The sequence below is a fragment of the Odontesthes bonariensis genome, chromosome 24, assembly GCF_027942865.1.
Source record: "Odontesthes bonariensis isolate fOdoBon6 chromosome 24, fOdoBon6.hap1, whole genome shotgun sequence".
In the NCBI taxonomy this organism is placed as follows: domain Eukaryota; kingdom Metazoa; phylum Chordata; class Actinopteri; order Atheriniformes; family Atherinopsidae; genus Odontesthes; species Odontesthes bonariensis.
In genome coordinates, this window is record NC_134529.1 from 19,662,771 (window position 1) to 19,686,718 (window position 23,948).

The following is a 23,948-nucleotide window of genomic DNA, read 5'->3' on the forward strand; positions in this document are numbered from 1 at the left end:
TCATTCCGGCGTTCTCGCCCACAGTCTAATTGCAGTGTGCTGCAGTTGACTGGGAACACAAATACCAATCTATCAACATGCAGGCGGAATTAAACTCACTTGTTCACATTCAGACCGTCATGTATTAAGTACAGGGTTGCAAAATACATGTCATTCCAAAGGTGTATGGAAAGCTACTCGGGGATTCACTGGGGTGCTGTTCTGCAGCAGCCGATCGAGCTTTTTTTTCTTTTTTTTTCTTCTTCTCAGGATATCCATATACCTTACATTTGATTTTGTCATAATGAATTCTGCAAGCTCGCTGTCTGCTCTGTTCCGGTGACTCATGCTGCTCTCTGGGCCAACCCCGTGCAGACTTCATCTCTGACCTGGAACACAATGTTCACCTGGCTTTTATTAGATTACACCTCTACCACACACAGTATCTTTAGATGTCACTTTTAAAACATGAACGACTGATGATGAACGACTTACAACTTTAAGCGTGTGATCCAGGAATTAAAGAAGGTTTGCATAGATGTTAACACGAGGTATTCAATCATCATGGATATAAGACGAGAGTTTAATGTAATAACGCGATAAAGAATTCTTTGTGCAATTTAGTATTAATATTAAAGCTTATCTCAGTTCAGAAGTTGTGGTTTGTGATTGTGTGAGAGGATATTATGACACAGAGCCACACGGTGGTTTGGTGATTAGCACTGTCACATTACCAAGAACCAAGAGGGTTCCAGGTTCAATTCCCAGCTGAGGCCTTTCTGCGTGGAGTTTGAATGTTCTCCACATGTATGCGTGGGTTCTCTCCAGGTACTTCCGCTTCCTCCCAACATTCAAAAACATGCATGTTAGGTCTCTAAATTGTCCCTAGGAGTGTGTGTGGTTGTTTAAGATCAGATTTATTTGTCATGCATACACATGAAATTTGTCCTCTGCTTCTAACCCAGCCAGGTTGTCACCTGTTGACACACATGGTCACACACACTCATAGAGACAGATGCCAACCTGGAGTGGTGGGCAGCCATTTGGGGAGCATGGAGGTACAGTGCCTTGCTCAAGGGCACCTCGGCCGTGATAAGGAGGTGGACGGACACCCCTCTAGCTGTCAGTTTCACCAATTTTTGAGTGCCGAGAGTGGGATTTGAACCTGCCAACCTTCCAGTTATTGGATGACCGACTCTTACCACTGAGCCACAGCTGCCCCTGTTTGTGACTGTGTAGCCCTGTGATGGACTGGCGAACTGTTCAGGGTGTACCTTGCCCCTCGCCCAATGACGGCTGGGCTGGATAGGCTCCAGGCTCCCCGCGACCCTAAAATTGGATGAAGCGGGTATAGAAAATGGATGGATGGATATTATGTCACACTGGTAGACATAATGCTTGATCAGTCAAAGAACAGAAGGTGAACAAATGGTTTCGGAAGCAGGTCTTATTTTCTCAGTGTCTTTTGGTGATTTTCACATAGCCCCACGGCAGCTCGTGTCATTCAAAGGTGCTCAAGATGTTAAAAAGTCCCGGTATCAGATGTTGGCGGTGCATAGCGTGCTTAAAGTCCAGCTGTATGACCAGGCATTCCAGAAGCAAATACAATTCCCGCGGATACATCATCAGATTGTCAGCGACAAAGACAAAGTGCAAATGCTCGCTGAAAGGTGGCTCAGCAAAGAAAACATTCGGCCTTCTTTGGGTCGTGTTTGCTCTGCTATGGTAGACTCCTCCACACAACCGAAAATATCAGTGCTGACATTCCACAGCACGCAAACAGCCTCACAAAATGTGCACTGTGTGAGAGAAAAAAACAAGACTTGGAGCCAAGGATGATTTTAATTCAGGGCTGCAGAACACACACTGTTAAAAAATAAAAGAAGAAAATAAGGGGAAAAAAACAGTCATGTTGTACTTTGATACTGATGGCTGTTATTGTGTGCGGGGCTTAGCTTAGGTGCCGGATCGTAGCAACACTTTAATTTGGATGCAACAAGGGTAGGTCAGTCAGTCGATGTCCTTACAGGACCTTTCTACTGCTCCTGAACAGGACTGACTCATAATCACAGTAGATGAACTCGACCAGCGATGATGCACACCAGAACATTACATGGAAGTTTGAACAGTAGTGGTCCAAGAATAACCGCAGCATTCTCTTTGTGCTTTCCCAAATCACCACACAGCACATGCCAGACCAATCATACAACAGTCCAACTCAGTATTCTGTGGTGTTTTTGCCTTCCAATCCCCTCAGTGAACTCTCTTAGCTGAAAAACATATTTATTACATTCAGACTTGTGTTTCAACAGATTTCTATCTATTATTTTGTCAATAACGCTTTCCTGCTTTGACACAAATTGAAATTTATTGGTCTTATGTTAAACCGGAGGGTGGTTTCAGTTGCGACAGGAAATTAACATGAATCTTCACCCTTATTTGCGTAAGGAAGAAATTGGAAGTCAAATATTGTACAGCACATGTTTGTGCAGTCCCGTCAAGGCTAAGGTTGCTTTGCCAGAATACACATAGCATACCAGGCATGTCTATGGTAGTCTGTCCTGACATTTTAGTTGAACACTCTTGCTCCATTCTTTTTTCTTTTAAAATGGCTCGATGCCACACCACATTTAGATAGTCCAGAGAATTGCTGGAACCCCCAAAACCTCAATGTAACATAGAAAACCAATGATTCACAAAATTTCAGAAGACACCCTGTGCTAGCATTGTGGTTCCAGGGTCAGCAAAGAGACAGAGCGCAATTAAGGTCCACCCAAACTGGAAAGAAAAACAATTTATCCCCATCCTTTTTACTGTGTACTGCATTAAGTTCACTTTCAAGTGCAAAAAGAAAGAAAAATATCTAAGCAGCATATTGTATCAAACAGGAACAGACCATACCAATGTGCTGCATCAGGTGTTACTGGATTAAAGGGATAAAAGGAGACAAAAGTGGATGAGTAAAAGTAAATGGAAAGCCTTGCAGAGATACTGTAAGTTGCACTAAAGCGTTTATACAGTGTGTAGCTTATAAATCAGAAAGCTATGAAAGCTAGGCAATTATGATTTCAACTATAGCATTTTGCCAAGCAACCTTTAGCTAACTAGCTAGCTTAGTAACAGTGTGGTTTTTCCATGATCTTTTAATCACTTCTGCCAAGGTGGCATGTTTTAAACATAATACATCTGTTCATTTGTATACAATATTAACAGTGGAAGCACAATATGAACTCAAACCCCTTCCACCCTGTCGAGCCCTTATTCCCCATATAATGACATCATATATACATACGTAGTCACATTCATACATTCTTGTACACATAAATACACATAGGTAGGGAATGTATATATATACATATACATATGCATGCATATTTACATTTAATTAAATCTGGACACTAGCACACTGGAGCTGATTAAATGTTCCAGTTTTTAATTAACAAACATTATATTTGATCTAGATACATAACCGGGATGTTTTCATTTATCCATCTATTCATTTTCTGTACCCACTTAGTCCAATTCAGGATCAGGACTGAAGCCTATCCCAGCATGCCATGCCAGGGTGTATTAGGTACAAACAACCATGCATGCTTACAGTTCAATTTACAATCACTATTTTACCTGACATACATGTTTTTGGACAGTGGGAGGAAGCCACAATACCCAGAGAGAATCTGTGGATACACTGGGAGAACATGGAAAGATCCTGGATCCTGGAACACCTGGAACATTGAGCGAGCTATGTGAGGATACTGTTTATTGACTACAGTTCAGTGTTCAACACAACCATCCCTCGCATATTGCATGACAAACTGCTACACTTGGGTCTCCCCCTGCCCCTCCACTCTTGGATTTTAGATTTCCTCTCCAACCGCAAAACAGACTGTCAAACTTGGCCACAACCTCTCCTCGATCATCACACTCAGCACAGGCAACCCACAAGGCTGCGGGCTGAGCCTGTTATTGTACACCCTGTATACATACGACTGTGCACCAAACCATCCCTCCAACGCTATCATAAAGTTTGCTGACGACACTACCGTGTTGGACTCATAACAAGTCTACAGGGATGAGATCCAGCGGCTGAGTGAATAACCTTTCACCGAACACCACTAAAACCAAAGAACTCATGCTGGACTTTAGGAGGAAACAGGGTGCCAAGCCTGCACCCATCTACATAAATAGAGATCGAGTAAAGAGAGTCACCACCTTTTACTTCCCTGGCACTTTACCTTCTGAAGACCTTATCTGAACAGCCAATACCAATGTGACAGTTAAAAAGGCACAGCAGTGGATACACTTTCTGAGGATGCATTGAATTTAGTATGGTGTGCTGTCATCGTCTTGTTTTAAACATCTCTGTGCAGAGTGTAGAATTTCACCTCCACAAGATGTATATAGTGCAAAAATGACCCATAAATGGTGTCTGTCCTGCACCCTTTGAAAAGGCTCCATTCCACCAAACAGAGATGTTTTTCTTCTTGTGGCAGCTCGGTTTGGAAAATACTTTCCTTTCATTGATGAAAAGATATACAGCATTCAGAGATGAAATTACTTTCCAAATGGCCTCTGACTCACCATCTCTATTCCCAGTGCTCTCTCGCTCCCCCCTCCCTCCTTAACCCCGCTCCCTTCCTTCCTCCACCTTCACTTGTCCTTGTGAATGTTCTATCTATTGTAACTGTATACAGCACTTAGCACTTCAGACGGCAGACAAACCAACTCAAGGACAAATGCCCACTCTCGTGAAGCTCATAAATAGACGATTTGTCCAGGCTTACCAAGCACCTTACCCACAGTGCCTGTGTGGGCTGAACATTGTGTAGCTCATACTGAAATAGAACTTCGCTGCTGCTGTGTGAGGGTGGATTCGGGCCTCCAGCCTGCATTGAGAGATAGCAGCTTGAACAGGAAAAATGATTGTTGTGTTGCTGAGCAAATGAGCTACAATGACTCACAAAGTCTATGCCTTGATAATGTGGGACTTGATTGTCCTGTTGCACTCTGCAGCACACTAAAACAGGTGTTACCTCCTCAGAGTTTCTCAGAATGCAACACTCTCCCCGACTGTGTGGGACATGACCGTCAGCACATTCCTGGAGAGCTGGATCCCCATAAGCAACAATTCCTCCTTCCTCTCTTTTCCCTCCCTTCCTTCCTGCCGCCCTCGTGTCCTCTGCTTCGCTTCCGTGGATTGCATCACTCGTCTGCCTCTTGGCCTCCTCTGCTCAGACCCTTTAATCACATGTGGCACACACATATACACACACAAGTAAATGTGTGCAAACCACAGTCGTGCACACACATCCACTGTGGGCAGAAGGCACCCTCGTCAGTTCTCATACTGGTTTTGTGGCCTCAGTTGGAATTTTATGGTTGGTTTGAGAAGAGGATTTTGGAAGTTTTCCAGCTGCCATCTACAGGCTCTGCACTTCTCTTTCTCTCCTTCTTCTCTTTGTTCCTTCCCTTCTGCTTTCCTCTCTTTTTTCTTTCCTCCTCTCTTTCCTGCCCCCTCCGTGCTTCACCCACTCGCCCTCAAGGTCAGAAATATCCTGCGGTTTTGGTTTGATCCCCTCGGATATGCCTGCGCTCACTCCCTCACTTTGCCTCTCCCTTCCTTTTTGTCTTGCTTGTGCTCGCGAGTGTACACACGCACACACAGACACACGTACTGTAATCTTACTACATTACACTGAGCAATCCCATACAGGAAACACATGGTGGGATCGGCAGAGGCTGTTCTGTGTGCCTTACAATTCACCGCACACACACAGTCCCACTCATCAGGGGTCAACAAGCTATCCGGTATCTAATATTCAGGATGGAAAAAGCTGTCACAGTTTTCAGACTTAGAAGTTTTATTCACTGAATAGGGATTCCATATTAAATCTGTTGGTTCTGTGCCAGTAGAAATAAGTCACAGAACCAGCTTCTTCCAGTTTACTCACAGTTGGTGGACTGCACTGGCCACCAGGTTAACGCTGTTCCTGTGGTTTCACCTTTTCCCTGAGTTGTGCAACTTGGCAGAGGCCCAGCACTTGAGCAATAATGGAGGCACTGGCTTCCTGAAATAACACAGGTTCAGCTAGTCACCATTTCATACCCATGAGTTAACAGGGGAGAACAAAGTCTTCAGACTCTGCTGTGTGTGCTTCAGTCACGATTGGGTTATGGTTTTTCAACACTAAATAGTTTCTTGCCCATAAATCAAGCTTTCTTCCTTCTTTTTACTTAAAAGTTGTCAGGGGAGGGATTCAGGGTAGTTTTTGTGAAAATTGCTGAAAGAAAATGTGTGATTTGGGGCTATAAATGTGAGTTGACTTAACCCAACTAGACTTGTAAGGGAACACAATTTATGGGAGACCAATCGACTTTAAAGGGTGATGACATCCATTGCATCCATTTCCCCTATCCTCAAGATACATTGACTTTTCTTTTTCTTTTTTTTTAAATAGCCACATTTATTTTATCTCTTAAAACTTGTGATATGTTGACCGTCGTCTTACAGAATTGCTTGAATTGACCGTGTCTTAATTGGCAGGGTGATGTAACCATTGCTGCGGTGTAAAAAATTTTCTACATGAGATTTAAAATTATTGTCATTAACACCACGACTTAAGAAAATGAGTTGTCTTGAACTTTTAGTTTTGTTTTGGTGAAGTCAGGCTGCCAAAACCGTGATCTTCTGCTAAATCTAACCAAGTAGTTCTGGTGTTCAGACCTAATCAATCTGTTGATAGTAACATAAACTCTGAATGATAAAGCAATGATCCCATATAGGATTAAAGGCCCATTCTCCCAGTTGAAGGTACAGCAGCTACCTCTCCATCAAATAGAAAAGGTCTCTCTTTCATTTATTTAATTTTTATATTAAAGGATACAAATGTTGATCGCGATTAAAGGGCGAAATTAGAGGTAATAACCTTTAGCATGTGAAAAAGTCCTGAACAGTGACGTTATACACCATTATCAAGCAGTAGATCAGAGCCTTAAACTTTTGTCTAGTTTACTGAGGGTCTGGTCCTGGGGTCTGTGTAGTAGGCATTATTAATTTATTCACTTTTGGAAGCTGAACATTTCAAATACACCACCATCTCCAATTACAAAATAAATAGATAGAATCAAACCCTTTAGTTAATAAAAGCTCATATAAGCAGCAGTTCTTCACGTTAGCAGCTAAAAGCTCAGATGAATGGACCCTCAGTGATGCCCAGGGTTTATGGAGCCAATCTGTTATGCAGCAATCACATTATCATCTCTTTGTCACAGCCTGTGTTGCAGTTTCTACCAACCTGGGCCAGTTCAACACATAACTCGTGAGATGACTGTAACCAAAAGAGGATTCAGCATCATCTGTGGTCGAATTTTGGATGAGGGGAAAGTAAGTATTTGTAATTCGAATTTCCAGTGAAGTATTCGTCTATCAATTTGGTCTGTGTTGTTCTGAGTTGAGCTTGTCATGTGTGAGCTCTCAATCATGTAACTGTAGGCTGTCTCGAATGGTAATAATGTGTTTCACGGGTTAATGAGAGTAACTGAGTAGCATGGTAGCTTAAGCTGAAGAAAGAGCGCAGTTAAAATACAGGATGTGGAGGAGAGGGGTGAGTGGATTTGAGTTTCTCCATCTATGTCCTAAAACCTGATGTATGAAAAGAGCTGTAAATTTAAGGTTTAGAAGGGAAGTGTTGTACTGTACCTCTGTGTTATTTTGACCAAAGGATGTCACACACATTTCATTATGACCTCAGAAAACTGTGTCAACTTGTGACTACAGGGCATAACAAGTATTTTATGCTATTGTGTTTAATATAGCCAAGGGTGGTGAAAAACATCATGGGGTACTTGAATAGTGTGACTTTTTGAATATTTATATAAATGGAAAAAAAAAGGGAGTATTTAGCCTTAAAAGATGCTGCGCACTTCACCATTTCTACCCATGTTATAATGTTTATTGGTACGACATACCAAAACTGATTAATTAACACAGCTCAAAGATTGGAAATGGATTGAAAATGGTTTAACATTAATTAAAAGAGGGAAAAAAGGGAAACATAGGATGGGATGTCGCAACCAAATATGGGCTTGTAATCTCTGACCGCTTTTCACATACAAGGAGTCCCCAACATGCTGAATCTCCTGCTGATAGATCTGAGCTTGAGTCAATTCCAGCACTTGTAGAGGCAGGAGCTTTGAGAAGGATTTGTGCCTCAGATTGATGCTTTCACGGTCAAGAAGAGAGACTCCCCCTAGTAAAATAAACCACAAATACTTCTCAGGAAAAGCTTCACTCTGCTGTTCGGTTACAGCTTGTTGACACAACTGCTCAAGACAGATCGTTTTTCAAATATGCAACTGGTTGTCAAATATACGGTGCCAAATTAACTTCAAGGTTACCTCCCAAAGGTCTGCGCTCTCCATAATGCATTTGTCCATTTTCTTTGGGTAGTCTCCCAGAAATAAGGGAGACCACAGATATGAAAACACCTATGTGAAGTGAAGGCCAACCGTACAGCCAGCTGGCACAACCATATATGTAGAAATTCTCTGATATGGCAAGACTGATTTTAAAATGAGTCTCTACACAGCTTGCTCTTTTTTTTGTTGACTTTCGTGTCAAATATAGCGTCGGTGATTTAAAGCTATGGTAGGTAATCCTAGAGAGCTAGCAAGAGAGCTAGCAAGATTCGAAAGTGTCCCCTCCTCTAAGCTCCACCCCCCCCCCCCTCCCCATTCTGTCAGTGCTTCATCCAAAGCCGGTAGAACCGCATGCGCACACGGAGCAGGGAGCCGACAGAGGGGGGCGTAGGCAGAAAGCAGAGGCATCTGATTGGTTTTTGTAGGCGCTCCAATCCGAGATCAGCGGGACGCTGATCTCGGATTGGTCAGTTTTTTCTCAGTCCTGCAGCTGCCACAGAGGTCTGATTATTTTCGTCCCTTTTTCTAAATACATCTTGTATAGATTTCTCTCAGGACAGACGGACCATTTCACCCAGTATTACAAAATGTGTTTCTGAACAGGATTACCAACCATGCCTTTAATTCTGTCAAGTTTGAGTCAGAAAATGGCTTCAAGACAAAAGATACTAACTCGTTATGGGTGGGAAAATCAGGGCATTTACTGTTTTCGAATAGCCAAGACCTTGAAGTAAGATCTTGAATGCTGAACTAGTCCATGTTAAATCTCTGCGGATCACCACAAAGTCCTGATAATCTCGAAAAACACAGCTTTACTTTAGGAGCTTCTGTTTCATTGCAGTATGAACCGTGCTCCTTCAACAGCCTTTAAAAATGTCCAAAAATGGAGAAGAGAGAGAAAAAAAGAGCACGGGGGTAAGGAAGGGATTCGACAGGCTGCTCCAGCGATGACTCCCATGACTGACACATTTACTGTGGAACAAGACAAGTATGTGAATGTGTGAGAGAGATAGAAGCGGACACTGAAAGGACAAGATGGAAGTAATGCCCCTCGCACTCACACCCATACAGAAAGTGAAATATTTACAGATCTTTTTGTCAGCTGAATGAGGTCACGGGACTAAAGCTCCACTTCACGAATTTTAATTCCGCCCAGGCTGGGTAGAAATTATGCACGGGCACAGGCATCAGCAGGACTGCAGTCTTTTTATACCCTTACTGTAAGCATCGTTGCAGACACTGATTTGTCACTTTTTCCATAATCATCTCTCATTTGATCTGCTGCCATCAAAATGGCCTTCCATCTGAGACAACTGTCACAGTTTATCCATATTATGAAGATAACATGGCCATCCTCAGTGGTTCGGCGGTGTCAGATGAGCTGAGTGTGGAGGAGCTTGTCAGAGGAGAAGGGAATGATTCATTGTGTTGCTGTGTAATTGAATGATCCAGAGTTCATCGTGGGCACGATGGTGAGATCATCCCCCAACATTAGACCTGCGGGTCTTGGAACTGAACTGCAGGACAGAGGCGCTGCGCACAGAAAGGGCCATACTGGTGGTTTAGCCTGTCTCAGCTCATTAACTACAAACCGTAAATTCCTAATTTTCCTGACATTTTCTAAAGCCGACTATTTGTAAAGAGACACTGTGTCTAACAGGCTGCAAATGGTTTCTATTTAGTTGCGTGAAAGTCATTCAGCAGCAAGTTGAGAAAGTTCGCTGGAAGAGGTACTCAATCACAATTAACTTCTTCCTTTGTTTCATTCATTTGTTTTTCAGTAGGTTTATTGCTTCATTCAGGGACACACACACATACACACACACACATATATATATATATATATAATATATATATATATATATATATTATATATATATAAGTGGTGGGCCGTTATCGGCGTTAACGTGCTGCGATAATTTGAGAGTCTTATCGGGCGATATAAAAAATATCGCTGTTAATCTATTCTCAAAATTGGGTTGGGAACTGGGTCAAAATAGGTAAGCAAACTGTGATGACTTTTACCTTGATATTTTAGCTTGGGTGTAGGCTGATGTACTTTGTCTGCCGTTAGGTGTGATGAAAACAGAAGAACGCCACTTTGCAGAAGCCTGTGCTAGGCAGTTTATGGAGGTCGGGGATAGTTGACAAAATCTGCTCTGTTGGAACAGACAGCGCTCCTAATATGGTGGCCGCAGGGAGGATACTGCCCTTCGAGCATCTGCCGTGTGTTGCACATGTTGTACAGAGAGCGATTGTAATGTCACTGCGAGAAGGGGTTTTTGATGCAGCACTTGCCAAGTGTCGACAAATGGTGGGACATTTCAAACACAGTCCGGCCAACGCAGACGAGCTGAAAGTCCAGCAAACCTCCCTTGGGCAAGTTCAGGAGCCGCTCGTGCAAGATGTTCCAACACGGTGGAATTCCCACCCTCGAGATGATCAAGCGCGTGAGGCGCAACAGAGACGCACTGCACACAACGCAACAGCAGCACCACCTGGCCCTCCCAACAAGTGCTGAATATGAGAAGTTGCCGAAGCTAGAGAAACTGCTGGAGCCATGCATGTGAATAAGCTGGGTTAGTGACTGGTGGAAGAAGGAAAAGTAGCGCTTGGACTGATTAACAAAAAGCTACTGATGTAAACCTTGTAGGCTTACCGTACTAATTTCCATGTTTAACTGAATAACCCGTTTAACACAAGTACATTTTATTGAGCATGTTTTTTTTTCTTCACCAAATATCAAAGTAGCACAGCTTTCTCAAGCAATCAGTGATGGGTTTTGGAAACAGGAAATGAGCCCCTGGTTTAATGCACCCCCTGTATTAAGAAACCCTATCTCAAAGACTGATTTTTAGTCATTACTTGGGTAGCACGCATATTTTGAATGAGCCATTTTAATCTAGATTAATTTCAAGATTTCAGTGAGATTAATCTAGATTAAAAAAAAATAATCTATGCCCACCACTAATATATATATATATACAGTATATACATTAAATATAACATACTGCTGCTCTCTGTGCTGTACTGGTCTGATTTTTCTTACATACAGTTTTTGAATCCCAGTTTTCAGCAGACAATTCTCCAATCTTGAAAGCCAAAATTGTGAAATAGATGGCACCAACATATTCTGGTGCCAACTTGTCACACACTGGCACTTGATAGGGTGTTAATGTCACATTTAGGCACATTGACATTCCCCGATTTTCAACATGCCAAGTAGTACTCTCCACAATCATCTTGCCAGATGGGGATATTAAAATCCTGACATTGTTTTGTAACCTATAAAAACTTTGTAAAGAAAACAAAGACGAACCCTGCATCAAGCTTCTCCGATATGTTCTTGGTTATAGTAGTGGTTACAGTGACATCACCTGCAAAAATGATAAGGCTACAGTCTCATGATGTCCAGCTCAGATGTTAAGGGACTTTTATTCAAGTCTATGAAACTACAATGACAGCTGAAAGATCATGCTAAAGGATATATATGCCTTAGATTGTGATGCTCAGGGGTCCTAAACAAGTGTCCAGTGATTGAGATCAGGTTGGTGGCAGGATTCTTTCCTCTTTTTTTTCTTTTCTTCTTTTCCCCCCAGTTTTCTAACATATAGCATTTCAGACCAACAAAAGTACAAGTGATGGGATGTTTGTTTTAAATCCATGTTTGCACAATTTGGAATTTAAGTAGCAGCTTTTAAGAGATTGAACCGAAGATCCGTGCCACATCTGTAGCAATGTTTGGTGGGTCATGATGAAGATATCACTGAGGCAGAAAGCATAGCTGTTGATTTACTGGTCTACGTACATTCTAATCCTCACGTATAAGACACATGCTGTGGGTAATGATTGAGGAATAAACTGTGGACACAACTGAGCTTCCTCTGAAATATTTCTGGCCTCAGCCTTAAGTTAGACGTAAGGAGCTCAGTCATTTGGGAGAATTGGGAGAACACAGCTGCTGCTGCTCCTCCATGTCGATGGGAGCCAGTTGAGGTGGTTTGGATATCTGTCAAGGATGCCTCCTGGACGCTTTCCAGCTGAGGTATTTCTGGCATGTCGACCAAGAACAGACCACAGGGCAGACCCTGGAAAGATGGAGAGATGATGAGTTTCAGTTGAAGAGCAATTAAGAAGAGAGTCCTAGCATGTCTGCTGAGACTCTAGCCCCCACCCTGACCAGGAGTGGATGTTGATTAACGGATGAATGGATGGATAGATAGAGGAGTAAATTCATGCAACACACTGTGAACTTTAAACCTCCACAAAGTTGGTGGATTTGTGAGCGATAGATCAGTACCTTGGATGTCCTGAATTCCCCTCACATTTAGTCCCATGTATGGCATTTAAATCAAGCTTTTCTTTCTTTTTTTTTGTTATTTTTTAGTAGCTAAACTGAACAACCTCTTTGATTTAAATTCAAATTACCTGTAAGTAGTTTGCAAAGTGGTGACTCTAAATTGTCCCCATGAGTGGGTGTGAGCGTGGATGGTTGTTTGTCTCTATGTGGCCCAGTGATAGACGGGCGACCTGCGCACGGTGTACCCTGACTCTTGCCCAATGACAGCTGGGATAGCCTCAAGCCCCCCCCAACGACCCTGACTTGAATTGATTGATAGTTTTCAGTGTCAAACACACTCTGAAGTCACCCTGTTTACATCAGTAGGTTTATATTCTTACATTTGACAAAGGTTCTCCAGAACCATAAAAGACGAAAAAGAAAGAAAATATGTTTCGTACATCTTTAAATGAAGAATTAATACCTAAATAAGGTCAAATTCACACATTCCAGGGAAGCATTTGCATCAATGATTTATGCCACGCATTCCTAATGTAAAGAACCTTTAACAGAAACGGAAAACATCAATCAAGTTCGAATAACGTGTGTTCTAAGGTCAGTCTATTTGTCTGAGGTAAACTGTAAAATGAGTAATAACAGGATGAAATTAGGGTTTGCATTTCAAAATGTTGGTCATTTTTCCCTGAGCAAGTGCAGAGAGGATGATTTAGGAAAGCTGTTTGAGAGAGATACAAGGGAAAAGGATGAAGCGAGTGCTTGACTTCGAGTATGAAGCCATCTGTATGCTGCGTACGCACAGATCCGCACAGGCTGTCCTTAATGTATACCAGCAGAGATACTCTTTGGTACTCTCAGAGCTTCATAGATTGCCTGCCAACACTAAAATGATTGGTACTTTGAAGCTGCAAAGATTTTATGAATCATGTGAAATTTGCCGTCATGTCTGTTCTCTGCTCCGCTTTGGATCACTATTTTCATTTACGACTGGAGACTGGTCAGATGTCAGTTGTTTTAGCACTTCATTAGCTGGATACAGTGCTATCATAATATTGTGTGTGTGTGAGCAGCAGAGGTATAGTGTGTTGGAGAGTCTGTGTAGGTGGATGGGTGGGTGGGTCACCTTGATTTTTCCACTGCCGTGCAAATCAGTAAGTTAAAGTAGGTTGGAGAAGGCAATCTTTTCCACATTTGTCTAGCGAGTCTCACATCAGAGCACAAAGAAGCAATTTACCCTCTCAGCACTGCACAAAGTAAACACACAGGCTGCAATCATAACCTCACCTCCTCCCTCCCTCTCCCCCTTCTGCCTTCCTCTGTGTGCACAAGTGATAAAAGACACGAGGACCGGAGAAAGACTGCTAGGTACACAGGTAAATGGACAAAATGATCAAGTTTGCCTCATTAGAGCAAAACGTTATGTTCCCAGCCACACTCGCAGAGCTCGGTTGTCATGGAAACCAAGCAGCACTGTCGCTGTCTGTTTCCGTGTCTGTCTCTTCACGTTTGCTCTTCATCAGGAGAGGCGTGCGGGGGGGGGGCACACTCAGATCACTGATACTCTACAGCACAGGGCTATGAGTCATACACATCATCTTTTGCATCTGGAACAAAAAGGGGTGGGGAGAAAAACAGCGCACGTGTCCACACACACACACACACACACGCAGTTCTTCAAAATTTCTGAAAGTGCATGCAGACATGCATAGCAGGGTTGACTACATATAGCAACATGAATGTTTGAAGTCTTGCTTTTATGCTATTTTCAGGACATGACAGATGTAGAGATGTAGCCCTGATTTCTGAGGTAACGTTTCTGTCGGTCGGCTTCTGTGATCTGGACTGTTTCCCGTCATTTACATATCAGGTGGATTATGTGCTTTAATCGCCCTTTAGTCTCACTGATCAGCTGATGTGCTCACTGTGTTTCCTGCTTATCTAGGCCGCCAGATGTCAAAATCTGGGGTTGCACGGAAAGCCAAAGCAGCATCCTCAGCACCAGGGCAGGGCCAGGAGATGATTGATATGGAGGAGAATGCCAAACTTTGCATGTCGAACAAGCTCGGATCTGCACAGGGGTGTCGAGTGGAGCAAGATGCAGGAGTTTGCCAGATTAGATTTTTTTGGTCACACCAGGTGATTATTATTCCAGCTTTAGGTACACACACACACACACACACACACACACCGTGAGGTGAATGATAGAACAAAGAAAGGAGTGACCCACTGTCACTTCATTCTCCTGCCACTGCCTACAGCTGTTTCAGCAAAGTCTCTCTTCTGGCAGCTCTTCATGCGCCTGCCTGATACACACACACTAAAACGCTGACACACACACACACACTCACACACACTTGTCTCATGGTCATTTATCTATCCCACCAGCTTTATCTGGCTGCTTATCTCTTCAATCTTTTCCTAATTTGGGTGGACACACTCGCACACTCCACCCAATCTCCCTCTCTTCTCCTTTTTCGACTGACATTGACTACTGGTACATGTGGCTATCACATTCTACATATGGATAGATAAAGGATATAAAAAACATGTTCGTGGCATTTGAATGTGTTTTTTCATGTTGTAGAGAAGGTGGCCTGCATTTTTAACATTCATGAATCCATTCAGACTTCGTATGGATGCAGCATTTTTATGCTCATACTGGTGTGATACCTAATGTCAAAATTAGCAAAACATGATATCTTTCAAGAATTCTCACACGGCTGCATTTTCTCCCCAACAAAGAAAATACTGGTTCGTCATTATTTTGCCTTGTCTTTTGTCATGGTGCCAGCTCGGAGGATAAACCTGTTTAAGGTGTTTATTTGTGGTGCGTTGCCCCAATATCCCATATCATGAAAGCGCTGTTCTTAAGTTAGCAAGAACAGTGAATATCTTTCTGTTCTGGGGTTGGTGTTGAAGATGCCATCATCTGCTGCTTCACAAAGCAGGCAGCACTCTGAGGATCGCACTCTTTAATTTCTCCAGTGTGTTTAATACAATTTAGCCTTTGTTGTAGGGCTGGGCAACGATTCAAATTTTTAATCTAATTAATCACATGATTTCCCTGATTAATCACGATTAATCGCATTTGTACGCAAAATCCAAAAATGAATTCAAAAGTAGTGTATAGCCTTTAGGATTTAATTTTATTTTAAATGTGCTGCCATATGAATGAAAGTGCCATAACATTTGTTAATATCAGCATTTTTATGTAGTTTTATGTAGAAGCCTCGCTCCACTGTCTGTTTCGTTGAATGACTTGCTGCTATCAGTTGTGTGTTTTGCCTTTAAGTGATACTTTAGACTGGAACTACTAAGGTGATAAGAAAATTCAAGTTAGCAGTGTTTACAGATGACTTTGGTTCTGCCGCCTGGAAGAACTTTAAAATGAAAATGGCTAAGTAAAAGTTCCGTACTCTTCTCCATGTTTGGTGGATCCGCCAATTACTTTCTTTTCTGGTTCCGCAACAGACTTTTACAATGATATAATAAATAATAAAACTTGCGCTAATGCGCGATAAAATATCTGTCGGCGTTAAATAATTAATGAATTAACGCGATAATAACGAGTTAACTCGCCCAGCCCTACTTTGTTGTTATGTGAGATGCTGCAGACAATAAAGGTGGATGCTTTCACAATTGCCTGGATTATTGACAGGCCAGAGTTTGTGGAACTAAGAGGCTATTTATCTAAGAGGGTGATCAGAAGCACAGTAGCACAACAGAGGACTTTACTCTCTTTAGGCGCATTCCCACTGAAGGAATCTTTTGCAGTTCCTATAACCTTTTCAGGAATAGGGCCGTTTTTTTCCGCATTCGGACATCCAGGAACTAGGGACCACGGCCCTCAGTTTCTATAACCATTTTAGCTGCTTCTCCGAGGCAGGGTCTTTTCTGGGTTCCATAGGAACACATATGACGAAGGTGTTTGGTGGTTGGTAGCTACGCCCCTTGTCACATTTCCGCTTATTCGTGTTCCTAATCTGCTCAACGCAAACAGTAGAATAACGGCTGAAATGTTTACTCATACCACACGGACACAACCGGCGCGTGTTTAATAAGTTAAACTTACACGTCGTCTCCTTTGTCTGCGGCGCTCTGCTCTCCTTCCTTCCTTCATGAAACGAAGAAGAATGCAAAATGAAACAATTCCCCTGGGGAAGGTCAGTTCATAGAACGGAATTCGAGGGCGACCGTTCTTAGAACTGCGTTTTTAGAACTGCTCTGTCCGAATGCGGCTCATGTTTCTCACTACTCTGTACACCTTAGACCTTTACCACTTAAAGCCCTGTCATCATCAGGTGACTGCAGTTGTATAGTTGTGGGGTGTGTCAGTGGCTAAATAAGGGAGAACCGGTGGACCGCTTTGTGGCATGATGTGGGAAAAATCACCCCGTCAAAAACACGAACAAGCTGAGCACTATTTCTGTCTTATGTGGAGAAGTGGAGGTGGTGAAAAACGACATCTTCAACTGCTACTACTATCTCCTGGGTGTTCACCTAGATAACAAGGCGATATTTGCTTTTTGAGACGTGTTTTTTCATAATCCTTCAACATTTGCAGCGAGATGTTGCATTTCCTCCATAAGTCTGTGGTGGATAGTACAATTTGCTTTGTAACCATCTGTTGGGGAAGCAGCTTCTGACGGTGAAAATGATCTGATGTGCGTGGTGAATGAAAGACTTTATGTTTTATTGTGCATCACAGAAAGGGAATGCTATTTCTGAAAAAAAAAAGCAAAACTACAGCCTGAAACCTCTGCCACAATTTGCATCCCTGCTGCACTTTAGTAAAGGAAGGCAAAGATTTTTACATATTCACTAGAGCAGTGAAAGATGATCTGGATTACCTACGAAATTACGTGCAAAATCTTCTTAACCATGTTTGACTGTGTAATCGACATCATGATAGGCCCACAACCGTATGTTTGTCTTAGTGTTTCAGTGGGCGTTCTCAGTTTGTTTAAATGAACGCAGTTCAGCAGCACGTACAGAAAAATCAAAGCATGCATTTTGCTACAAGCTTGGAGTGGCTTTGCAACACCTACCTAAGAGAAAGACATCCCTCAAACAATTAAACAAAATATCCACATGAGGTGTTTTTCAGTATCTGGGTGAAATCAACGCATAGTGATGATGTGGATCCAACTCTGCCCAACGAGTGCACGCTCCCACCTTTAGGGGATACACTTCCTATCAAGGAAAACTATGGCTGCATTGCAACAGTTAAAGTGAAATGTCCTTACTGTGAATAGTCCTGATCATGACCATCTTTAGAAATGTGAGATTGTTGCCATTTCAGTGAAACTTCCAGTCGGAGTATCTTTGTAATAGTTGAGATGAGCTGTCTGAGTCATTAAACAAAGAGTTTGACACTGGAATGAAATTAGTTTCGACCCCCTGACAAATCTGCAGCATTGGCACATGTAGTGCAGTATTTTGCCCTCTTGCTGTAGCCTGTGTTCACAACCATCTGTATCTGTCTTCAAATGCATTAAATGAACTAATGTTGCATGAAACTGGCTGTTAAAGTTACTGATTGCAAAGTGTGGGGCTGATCCCATAACAGAACAGCATGTAACACGTAATAGGCAGCTATTTGCAGCCGACTGCAAATCAAACATCAGTTAACAAGAAAGTCAGAGAGGCTGGTATGAATCTCACTAGAGTCTCAGGCTCAGTGGTGCATAGCTGATGAGTTTCCTGCCTTACTGCTTCGAACCAGTCAGCCAGCCACTCCCTTGCAAACCAGCCTGCGTATGACTCATCACATGGAGCATATGATCTTTTTCCCAATGCAGACACACACACATACGTACATGTATATATATTTACAGTTACATTTGTCTGCCAGGGGCTTCCCTCCACAACAGTGCACGATGCAGAAAGACATCCCAAACAGAAAACAATAAAGGGAAAGCCCTATTTCTGTCTGTCTGGGTGTGCAAATTTCTTCTTGCAGGTCTATTGAAAAATGTTTGAATTAATGGCAGTGTGAGGGGATGTGTGAATGGGAGAGCGTTGATTTTCCTACAGTCCGCTGTTTGATGAGGGATGAGTCATCCGGATGGAGACCCCGAGGGCTACTGGCAGGTTGGTGATTCATCCTGTAAGGAATAAAATATATAAGGAAAGAAAGAAACTCTCGTAAAAACAAAGGAAGAAGTGTGGATGAGTGGGTGCGTGCACTGTCCAGTCACGATGCTTTATGCATATGCATTCAGCATACATGTGAATCCATCTCCATATGCATGTATGAGGGCATATGCATACTGCAAAAATATGCTGTCATTACATTTGCATGTGTGAAATCGCCACATCCGTGCATATATGTATGTCTTATGAGTTGAAAGCTTGTTTTGAGCTGTTTTTGTTTGTCTCCTTGCAGAGTGTGGAGAGTCAGAATATGCATTTATCAGAGAAATGCCACAGGGTTTTTCTTTTGACTCCATTAATCCAATATGCAAGAGAGTATTCGTCATTCCACACCCTCAAACTCTTGTCAGCTCTCTAAAACAATACACAGGACTAAATGCGATGTGAGCATGTGCGGTTTACATACAGATGTGATTTAATTGATCTTATTATTTTCTTGTCAGATATGGCTATGCTCTCAAAGCAGATGAGTGCCACTGCATATTCAGAGAGGACTGCAGAACTGACATTCTTCTGGTTTCACGAACTTATTCGTTTGTTCTGTGAGAAATGGCTTCCTCAAACACAAACCATTCATTCAGCATTGTTTTAGGGAATTTGAACACTTCAGATGAGTTATGGGTGTACTGTGCACAGCACAGGATTCGGAGGAGGAGTTCACAGAAGCTAAAATGAGCGATCATTGTCACAAATGCAGCTGTGGTAAAAGCAGCCAGACTCTATCTCCTTACATTAAGATGATTTATCTGCTAGGCGGGATGCTTGGCTGATGATGAGGCAGTTATCTAGAAGAGACAACAGCAAGATCATTAATCTTCCCCCATGATGAGAACGCAGGGATGTGTGTGTGTGTGTGCATGTGTGTGTCAGAACATCCATGTGTGTCTTTTTTCTAGGTAAAAGCAGCACGTGTTTGTTGTCAGTGCCACTGTTGATAATTTAGCTACGAAAAAGGGAACAGTTCCGATATGTCACTCGGTTTCTGACATACACTTACACATGCACGCACACACACACACACTGATTTTGCTCTCCCAAGGGTCACCTACAGCTGCACAAATTGGCTTTGGTTGGTTGAGGTCTCAGTGCTGGCAAGTAAGCCAGGCACTGCATATCTTTGAAAGAATGAATCAGACTCCTGACTATCCTTCGAAACACGATACTCCCTTTTATTTTTTTTGTCTCCTCCCTCTGTCATCTTTCCTGTTATTGCGCTCTTTCTTATTTTCTCACTAATTTCTCTTTCTCTTGCGCCTGTCATTAATCAGATTAAGAGCATACTCTCACTTTTCCTTTTGCCTTTCACTCATTCCCTCTCCTCTTCCTCTTTTCACAGCTTATGATTGGAGTGGAAAGTTCCTCCACAGAATCCTTAGAAGCAGCTGCTGTGGTATTTCTTCACTCAATCATTCAGCAGGCTGTTAAATGCAGCTCCACTTTTCAAATGTTACCATCTCTCTGCCGTTAACGTTAAAGCATCCCTTCAGCTGCAACTCATTGTTGTTGTGACTGAGCTTGTTTGCTTGGCTGAAAATCAGGAACTTGGGAAAGAGCTTTCATTAAGGAAGAACCATACAGCTGTGTCGCCAAAGTAGCCAAGGCTATTAATTTCCTTTGAGCAACACCAGCAGAAGAAACAAGCACTCATATTGAACCTGGCATCAGCATGCATCTGTGTGAAAAATGGAGAATCAAAACCATAACAACAATCATTGCATGTCAATAAAAACTGCATCAGTTTAGCACTCGTCTATAAATGACAATGAGTAATAATTACACACTGAGAGATTAGTATGTAAACACAGCTAATGGATGTTGATATTGACATTTTGATTAGCAGCTGATGTTTGCATCTTTGTCCTCTCTTTACAGCATTTTGCAAGAGATGTGAACTTGGTTCTAAGAGCTCAACCGCTGTTTTCGAGATTCAATTTAGTGTACGTATACTTTCTCTATGTCTCGGGACTAACGGATCGCAAATCTCCAATTAAATCCATCTGGAGCTATCTTAGGCACACCTTAATAAATCACAGTGAGTTACCAGGGGTGCTTTATTCAATGTAAAAAAAAAAATCTTAGGTAAACCCTGCCAGCCCAAAAAAATATCAGATGGGATTTTATGAAAGCCCACACATCCATCTATTTGTTTTATGAAGAAAAATAATCTGAAGAAGATAAAATGTAGGATAAAGAAGTATAATCGTAAGTTTTTAATTTTTTTTTACTTCTGTATTACTTTCATAACCTTTCTCCAAATGATAGAGGCTACAACCTTTCCACTGAGCAGAGCAGCAGAGCTATGCCTTTGCTCTAATATATACAAGTATTATCTTCCAAAAGTTTACTCTACACACTTTCATATGTGGTCAGCAAGGCAAGACAAGACATCCAGTAAACTTTGACTTCCCCACCTTGAACAGCCCAAAATAGAACATTTATACTGAATCTCTGAAGACAACTGACACGCACTGAACTTCTTTCTAAACGTCTTTCAAACATCAAAGTACCTAAAAGTGACTTAGCCAACTCCTTTTAGAATTTAACATTTAAGGAGAAATTTTCAAAAAATTACAAAACTTGAAACACTGCAGGCATTCAAAGGTAGCATGGATGAGTTTCTTCAAAATTTGTCATGAAATCTTTGAGAATTATTTGTTATTAGGTCCTAATTTCTGTTTTGAAAGTTGTAATTTCTTACAGTGATAGTGGTTAAAACTAGTAGAATTGTAACTTTTCCTCATATGCATATATATATAAGTATGTATATATGTATATATATCTATATCTATATATAGATATAGATATATAAAAGTATTCAGTTAGTTTCACTAAATGCCAGATAAAACAGACAACCGAGTGAAAATGTGTTCCCTTTGATCTAGACCAAGTGAGTCCTCATCTTTTGTCTTGCCACTGGCTGCGTTGGCATGGAAACCTCAGTAGAGTGGGGAACACTATGGTCGATCAGCAAATGGGTCACACGGAGAGGAAAACAAGCATAGACCCACATATGCACACACAGACACACATAGTTCTTTGGCAACCCCTTTAGCGTCAAGTGCAGCGTTACAAAGCAAAGAAACCCCTGACCTATTTCACCACCAGGAGAAAGAATGAGCCCCTTTCTTTTGCACAACATGTCTCTGTTGCAACATATTGTACATTTAAAGTGTAAGCCAGGAGTCCTATATTTTTGTGTCAATCAGACTCTTTGGCCTTTGTAGAAAACTGTCATTCAGGCAACATTGATAGGCCACTTTGGATGGATTCCGGTTTGAAAGATTTGATGGCTGATACAAAGGAAAGTGTTTGGAGGAGCATTTGCAAAACTGAACATTTGACTCTCGCTGGCAGTCTCAGTTTCCTGTTGGTGGTAATCAGGGAGACACCACCACGATGATTCATTATTGGATACCAGGGAGTATTTACCGCGGACCTAACCACAGGAAGTAAAAAGAGATGAAGAAGAGACAACTAAAGGCGAAGGCAGATCATTTTTCCGATCTCCGATGCCTGCTTGATCAAGTCACAGCTTAAGACAGTGTGTTCTTGGCTCAGCTTGCATTCATGATCCACAAACCAGTCAAAGATTTAGTGTTACATGAGTTATGGTAGTCTTGGTCCGCTGCCACATTTTGGTGACCTTGTAAAAGTATCTGCAGGGCGACGTGAGGAAATAAAAGATCACGTTTACAGCAGCAAAATCTGTGAAGGCTTAAAAGAGTTTGCAAAAGAAAATAACCTCTCTCTCTCTCTCTCTCTGGCAACCTTTAGCAATTAGCAGTAAATAGTGATACAAGTGATGTAAAGAGATATAAAGAATGCACAGACACACACTCATTCCACGGTGTCTGGCTGGCTGGCTCTCCTGCGTGGTTCAGGGCTGGCATTTAGTTACATCATTCTTCAGAGAACAGAAGCTCAGATTACAGGAAAGGCAAACACAGGCCTCTGGGGTCTATAAGAGTGTGTGTGTGTGTGTGTGTGTGTGTGTGTGTGTGTGTGTGCGTGTGGCACATGCTCTTGCTGTATCCTCTTCTTATACAACCAACTGGAATGTTTGACATGATTCTTTAGATGGATGCAATTTCTTTTGGGTTCAAATTTCATCATTCAGTACGACACACCGTTTATAGAGTTGAGTTTTGGATCTCTGTGCAATTAGGCTTTCACATACACCTTGTTGAGGTGTCCTTTGTTCGTGAGGTAGAAAATGCTTCCTTAGAATATGCAAGGATGAAAAATATATTCAGGTGATATTGGATTTATTTGTCCCCATATCTAAAACAAATTCATATGATGTGGCATGGGACTAATGTGAGAAATAAACCAATGGATAGTTCAAGCTCTTGAAATTTTAGTTCTTTTAATAGAGTATCTAAGCTAAGAGGTCATTCGAGGCTCATGCAACATATCACACAAGTAGAGCCTTCACTGTTTTATATATATATATATATATGCACAACATATAGAAACTGTATTTCTCCGTCAGTAGGCAGATAATTTACGGGCATTAAGGCAGTTAACTGCACAAAAGGCTGCATAATTACCATGGGGACATAGAATAACTGAGAGCATCATTGTCGTTCAGGTTGAGAGGAGATAAAGCTGAAGTCAGGACAAAGTGCTCTACAGTTCACCAAGCATCTCCTCTCTTGTCTCTGCCAACAAGCATTGGAGTTAAATCAGTGCTGTGTAATTAGCAGGACGGAATGGGCTTCCAGATATTCCAAAGTCAATTGAACATCAATAAGTCCAGCTGAGGCCAGTGACTGTGTCTCTCTCTGTGTCTCGTTTCATCACTCAAACTCTCTCAGCCCCACAGCTTCTCCTTTTCCCATCTGCCTCTTCTTCACTTACTCTTTTTCTATAAGTCAGACTCTGCTCCTTTATTCCTCTCCTTGTCTTTTCAGACGGTGGAGTTGAGATGAATTTTACAGTCGGATTGAAGCTGCTTTTCAGGCATGTGGATGAATATTTGCAGGGTGTCTCTGTATGCTGATGCTGATGCTGCCGTTTCGCTCTCAGGATCTCAGAAACTGGGGAGCTGTCAAATGTCTGCTGCTCTCTGCTCCCTGCCACTCACTGCTTTCAAGCT